Source organism: Mustela nigripes, chromosome 3, assembly GCF_022355385.1.
Source record: "Mustela nigripes isolate SB6536 chromosome 3, MUSNIG.SB6536, whole genome shotgun sequence".
In the NCBI taxonomy this organism is placed as follows: domain Eukaryota; kingdom Metazoa; phylum Chordata; class Mammalia; order Carnivora; family Mustelidae; genus Mustela; species Mustela nigripes.
The window spans coordinates 17,943,207-17,950,757 of NC_081559.1; the positions used below are offsets into that span (position 1 = coordinate 17,943,207).

Consider the following 7,551-nt stretch of genomic DNA (forward strand, 5'->3'; position numbering starts at 1 on the left):
TTTGGTTAGGTTTATTCCTAGGTATCTTATGGTTTGGGTGCAATTGTAAATGGGATTGACTCCTTAATTTCTCTTTCTTCTGTCTTGTTGTTGGTGTAGAGAAATGCAACTGATTTCTGTGCATTGATTTTATATCCTGACACTTTACTGAATTCTTGTACAAGTTCTAGCAGTTTTGGAGTGGTGATGCAACATGGGGGCTTAAGGGGGTAGGAGAAGAATGAATGAAACAAGATGGGATTGGGAGGGAGACAAACCATAAGTAACTCTTAATCTCACAAAACAAACTGAGGGTTGCTCGGGGGAGGAGGGTTTGGAGAAGGGGCATGGGGTTATAGACATTGGGGAGGGTATGTGCTTTGGTGAGTGCTCTGAAGTGTGTAAACCTGGTGATTCACAGACCTGTACCCCTGGGGATAAAAATACATTATATGTTTATAAAAAATAAAAAATAAAGAAACAAATAGGACATGGGAAAGTTAGGGTAAGGGATATGCAACCCCCCTTTGCTGGAAATAACAAGTACGAGTCTTGTGAAATTTGGTGCTCCCAGTATACAAGTGGGGAGCTGAACTTTTTTAATGTATTTGGGTTGACTAAACCCCATTGTAATTTTAGTAACTACTTTTCTGTATAAACTGAATCTCATGAAATCCAGTAGGAGTCTTGCTTCTATCTTTTTATTTTAGACATATAGTGAAATTTATGGGAATATGAATATAGGAATTATATTGAATTAGGGATATTTTATATTGGAAGTCAACTATGCTGGAATATGTTCTTAGGTCATAATCATCAAGCTAGGATTATATAGATTGTATAAGTTGATTTTGGTAGCTAAGATACAGCTCATTTTCAACAGATGCTCATTTTCAAAAATCTGTTTTTCTGAAGTATGTAAAGCAGAGAAGCCCCTCCATGCTTTGCTCCACCTTTAGAAAAATTCTCTAGAGAACTTTGTGTCAAGAAATTTCATGATAAAGGATAAAACATTCTACATTTTACTGTTTGGCAGTTTGGTTTTTCTCCTCTGTATAGTATGGTCTAGTACTGGAAGACTCTTGTGCAGAACTGTAATCTGGTTATAGATCCTTGTTATTAGTGTCAATGATAATTACACAATATATTTTTGATAGTTTCTACAATGTGCACAGAGTTTTCACATACATTATTTCATTTAATATGTTCCACAGCTCTGAGTAGGAGGGCAGACGGTTACAACTACTTATAAAGGAAAATAGGTGAGATTTGCCCCTAGTCACATGGCTGACACATGAGGGAACAAAAATTAGAACCTAAGGCTTCCAATTTTTAACCCAGTGTTCTGTACATGGCCCATCAAGTATTGCACTGAGATTCAGACAATGAATGTAATAATCTTTAATAATGATTTTGCTAAATATAGTCAATAGAAATGAAAAGGTGTAAGACAATGAACCTTGGGAAAAACCAGAGAAGAGAAGAAAGTCTGTTCTAATTGTGCCTTTCTTTTATATATACCTATATATAGGTATATTTCAATATATATGCACTTATATTTATAGTTTTATTGAGATAAGATGGACATATAACGTTATTTAAGTTTAAGATGTACAACATGTTGACTTGATACACTTCCATATTGCAAACTGATGATCACCAGAGCATTAGCTAACATTTTCATTATGTCACATAATTACCTTTTTTTTGGTGATGAGAGCATGTAAGATTTACTCTCAGCAACTTTCAAGTATATAATACAGTATTATTAACTGTAATGACCATGCTGTATATGAGAACCCCAGAATTTATTCATCTTCTGACTGAAATTTGTACCTTTTGACCAACATCTCCCCATTTCTCCCACCTCCCTTCCTCTGGTAACCATCCTTCTCTCTGTTTCTAGGAGTTTGGCTTTTGTTTATATTTCATATATAAGTGATATCTTATAGTATTTATTTTTTTCTGACTTATTTCACTTAGCATTATGCCCTCATGGTCCATCCATGTTGCCACAAGTGGCAGAACTTCCTTCTTTTCATAGCTGAATAATACTATGGGATATATATATATATATATATATATATATATATATTTCTTTTATACATACCTACATATAGGTATATTTATATATGTGGTATACACACACACACACACACACACACACACACACATCTTCTTTATCCATTCGTCTGTTGATGGGTATTCATGTTGTTTCCCTATCTTTTGCCTTTTCTTTATACCTGAGAAATCAATGGAAGTAGATTGAAAAATGATGATCCTCCTTACCAAGATTTCCAGAATGATGATCTAGGGTGATGAATCAAAAGTGTTTTTGTCTTTGTTTTTTAAATTAGTTGATAGTTAATGCTGAATGAGATACTATCCAGTTGGGAAAGAGATGGAGAAGTATCCAAAGATCTAATTCCCAAGATAATTGTCCTTACCATACCTTGGTTCTATGTCCATCCCTCACCCAGGCAGGTATTTGGGGTTTCTGAACAAAATCCAAGCTCTTCTCTGGGATATCTTCTCTCTCCTTGCTCTACCATCTCCACTGTTGGCATTTGAGAGCATAAATTTCTTCCGTTTTCCTCTTCCTTCCCATAATAATCTAAATAGAAGATACTTCAGCATTAGGGAAAGAGCAAAGTTTATCATCTCCACAAAAGGTTGAGGACCCTGCCATATAGTACTGCAAACACATTAGAGCAAGCAAGCAGTGAGATAGAAAATACTTTTTTTTTTTTTTTCAGGCCAGCTAGTGTGGTATGCTAAATAGTATGGTATGTGCTAATAGTATGGTATGATAAATAGCTCGCATGTGATTTTCTGTAGTTTCCTGGCTTTCTTTTGGGAGCCTGCTAAGGACTGGTTGTGTACGATTGCCCCTATTCTTCTGAACTGCAGTTTGGCTTCTGTATCTAATTCTCCACCCAATCCAGAAAGATCCCTATGACTCAAGGACTATCATATTCATTTATTTTCATTTGTCTTGGAGTCTGATTGATGTGTTGGCTGGATCATCTGAGAAGCAGGTGCCAAGATGAACTTAGAAGTGGAAGAGATTTACAGGGAGTAATCCTTGAAAGATAAAAGGAAGAGGAAAAAAAGAGAGAAGGAAAGGAGAGCCTTCAGAGAATGATGCAGATCTGACCCCTGTAAAAAGTGAAAGGAAAGAAAGGAGGATTGGGTACAGAGAGCCTCTGAGTGTGGCGCCACTCCAAGAAGATTGCTTCTAGAGGAATGCTGCACGGGTACCGTGGTGAGCCTTTGCACCACTTCTGTGCTCAGTCATTGGCTAGGGGATGTCTCTTAAATAGCATTTAGTCTCAGCTTGAATGCTGAGTCAGATTCTAAAAGTACTCACAGCCAGAGATTGGCAGCAGTTTTTCTCTTTAAAGTAGATTTCAACAGGGTGCAACCATAGCTACCTCAGCTAGGTGAAGGGAAGCAGATGGTCACAGAAAACTCAGCCTTGCTGCATAGGTGAGAGACTAGGTCTAGACAATGGACTTATGCCATCTGTCAATAATATGCATTTTAATTCATGTTTCCATCCATCCACTCATGCGTTGCACGCATCCATATATTCACCCATTCACCCATCCACTCATCCACTCCTTTGTTGTCTTAGAAGATAGCAGCAATCTCTTATGCTTCTGTCACAACAAGAATGTACCCTTGGTGCTGTCATAGAAACCAAATCTAGATTTTGCCTTTTCTGCTACTAAGGCTATAATCTCTGAGTGACAATTGGCTTGTGTCTCCACCTAATCTGCCTGCATCTGCTTGTGACCATAAGTCAAACTATTATCCTTCTGAGGCCAATCCCTTAAACACACATGGATGTTTGCCCAGCAGACACACCTCTTTCTTGAGTCCTACTGATATTTTGTTCCAGTGGGTGGCCTATAATTTATGTTCTAGCCCTTTGACTCAGTCATAAAAGTCATATCACCAGGCATAAAAGGTACATGGCAAGTGGGAATTTCATTGTAGTGACCATGGGTTCAGGGTAAGTGAGAAAAAATTAGGAACAGTAGAAATGGTGAGCTGGCTTGGCTGTGTACATTTCAATTTTTAGGTCCTTGAAGCTGTTTACTTTCAAAAATGACCCTAGCCTTTGTTAGTAATATTTTGTAGAGCTTCTTTCCAACTCAAATGGCAACTAGCCATGAGAAATCAGGAGTTTCATTTTGAGAGCACATTATTTTGGAGGATGAAGATGGTGGAAATGTCCAGGGTTTGGCATGGAAGAAAAATGAAGTTGATTTTTTAAACAAACATTACTGCCAATTAGAGTGTAACCTTCCTCTAAATCAGTAGTCTCAACGGTTCTTCCATTTCTTCTATTTTATTACTCATTCTATCAAAGATAGAATAGCAACCAATTCCCACATCTTTCTTAGAACAATGTCTATGTTTTGGCAAGTCTTCTCTCCTGTGGACTTAAAGAACTACATGTGTTTGTAGGCATGCTATCAAATACTTTAAAGGACATGAAGCTTGCAATAATATTTTTGGGAGTAAATTTTATTGCTCTGGCTTTAAAAAACAATCAAATAAAAACAAGAATTCCATTAGTAGTTGAATATTGTAATAATAGAGTTGAGGATAAATTTTACTGTTATAGGAACTATAAAACAGCAATAATAAAAAACAGTATTATTGTGAATAAATTGTTTGAGATGACTAACTAGAAAGCTATAAAACACAACGATAAGGAAAGATGTGTTAATAATTCATCCTTGTTAGTGAGGAGTCCGTGGCTCCAGCTCATCGGCCTTCGGTGCTCTAGCTTACAGCTTTCATTACATAAGGTTGCAGAAAGATGATCTTTGGCCAGTGAGTTGGTAGAGAAACATATATTGCAGTGCAATTGGACATGGGGATTGAGGAAAATCTAATTATCAGTGACTTTAGGAAAACCCTGTGTAGCAATGCCAAATGATCTCACAACATTAAGAAATTTTTTTGCAGGTTTCTACTAACAATTTGTTTGCATTGTTTGTGCATTTTGGTGCATTTCTTATTTTTATTTATGTTCTTTTGCTTCAGAATAACAGCATGGAATTATATATTTGTCAGAGGGGGAAGATTATTCTAATCTTGCCTTTTATTTGGATTACCATGCATCTTTCTGCCCTGAGTCCATCTTGGTCCAATTCCAAAGAGTAGGAGAATGGAAAAAAAAATTTAAAAAACACCCACTGTCAGCTCCTTGGTTCCATTCTCCCTCTGTGGAACTCACAGCTCCATTAAAACCTTTGCTTCAGAGTTAGGACGAGGTGACTGCTTTGACCTGCACATGGATGAGGGAAAGAATGTCATGGGGTTGCATTTTACCTCGCATTCTGAACTTCAACAAAACTCAAATTCAAGATTTCTGAATCAACAATATCCTAAAGGGATGACAGAAGATCATAATGATGAAGTTGCCATTATGATGAGAGCCATGTTCTATGCGAACGGAGTTTTCTATACTCACTGCCTCCACTTTCTCACTTGGCTTTCCTTCTTTAACCAACTCCAGTCAGGCTTTTGTTTCTACCACATGTTGACTGTAATTGCTCTTTTCAAGGTCTCTGGGAACCTCTATTCTGCTATATAAGATTGCTAGTTCTCAGTCCTCATCTGACTCCACTTCTGAACAACATTTGGCCCAGCTGGTAACTCCCACTTTCTTAAAATGCTTTTCTCACTTGGCTTCTAGGACACAACAGTCTCGCAGTTTTCCACCTACTTCGCTGGCTGTTCTTTCTCAATTTCCGTTGCTGGATTCCTCTCTTCTACCAAGACCTCTAAATGTTAGACCAGCCCAAGGCTCAGTCTTTGTTTTTGCCTTCTCACTCTGTATTCACACCCTACATGAACTCCTCATGCTGCTTCAAACACCATCTTTTACAAGCTGGAGTCACAAATTTGTTCACCTCACTCCAGCTTCCCTCAGCTCCAGCCTGCCATAGTTGCTACCCACTTGAAAATCCCCTGGATATCTGATAAGCATGTCAAATTTATCAAAGGCAAATACAATTCTTAAGTTTTTTTCTCTTCAAATCTTGTCCTCTCTCAATTTTCCTCATCTCATAAAAACTAACCACTATTCACTTCATTTTGTGACCTCGAAGTCTAGGAATTAATCTTGAGTTTTCTAATTTCTTCACACTTCACAATTATTCCATAAGTAAATTTGCTTCTAAAGTAAATTCCCAGTGTGACCATATTGTACCGTATCACTATGACTGACTGACCTGAGGCCCCATCATCTCTCCCTTGGAATGATATGGTATCCTTCCAGCTGGCTTTTCTGTTTCTATGCAGTCTGTCTCTTGCCTACACTCTATGCAGCAGCCAGACAAATTATTTAAAATACAAAACCAAAACCTTTTCAGTGATTTCTTAGAATAATATTCCAAGTCCTTACTATAGTAAGACTTATAGTCTCCATAAGATCTGCCCTCTTACCTATCTCCTTGACTTCAACTTCCATCACTCTCTCAACACTACTTTACTCAAACCTTGGCTTTCTTCCAATTTCTTATTGGACCTTATTGGGACCAAGTTCATGTCTTCTCTGGGACCCCTACACATGCTGCTTCCTTTACCTAGCACACTTTTCGTACAAGCTTTTTCAAGAACCACATCATTTACAACTTACCTCAAAAATCATCTTAAATAAATCAGGACAGTCCTCTCCATCTCAGTATAGTCTTGGCCTATGATCACCCCCTATCTCCTTAATTTGATTTCCTTTACTTGAAATTGTATTATTTGTTTGTACACTTGTTAATTATTCTCAATTCTGAGTTTCCATAAATCATAGAGATGACCTGTCTCTTTCATCTTTGTCTGTTTTCATCTTAGTACTAATACCTGGCATAAAGTGGGTACTCGTTACATTTTTGTAACATTGTACATTTTGTAGAATGAATGAGTGAATGAATAAATGAAAGAATGAATGAATATAGATCAAAGGATTCAGACTGGGCCCCGAAATGCCAAGGACTCCTTTAAATCCTCTACTTCTCTGCACTAAATCTTGCCTTGCTCAGTTAGACTTTTAGCAATGATCTTAACTTGAGCTTTTACTTTTTAGTGGTCATGTTTGAGATTTAGGCATATCTGGGTTTGTCTGAAAACACGGTGGGGTATCTGACATAGACCTTTTTGTGAGAGGGCTGTGTGAGAAAATCCACTTGAGAAAGGATTTAAAATGTTTTCACTGTTCAGATTTGGAGAGACCTAGATTCGTTTAAGAAGCTGGCGCTGTGATCTTTCAGAACAGGAGAAGGTATATGATCCAAAATACAGCTTTAAGAGAGAAGTGGAAATCCAAATAATAACCACACCTAACACACCCAGGGTGGAAAACATACAACCCATTAGGCCCAGAAACCTGTGGAAGGAAGAAACTTCTTTCTGGATCTAGAGCTTGTATCTGGATCTGGAGTCCAGAGCTTGTATAAATTTGGTTTTCAAGGAGAAATGAAAAATCAAATGGTAGTATTTTCCACTATATAAGAAAAAAGCTATTTGATGACACGATAGATTTAATAAAACAACTGCTCA

The 7,551-nt window shown here is 37.4% G+C and overlaps 1 long non-coding RNA gene across 1 annotated transcript in view; it reads left to right on the top strand.

Annotated features, from left to right (window-relative positions):
* LOC132012847 (uncharacterized) overlaps positions 1–7,551 on the top strand; it is a 30,566-nt gene that overhangs the window by 22,827 nt on the left and 188 nt on the right. The window lies entirely within an intron of this gene.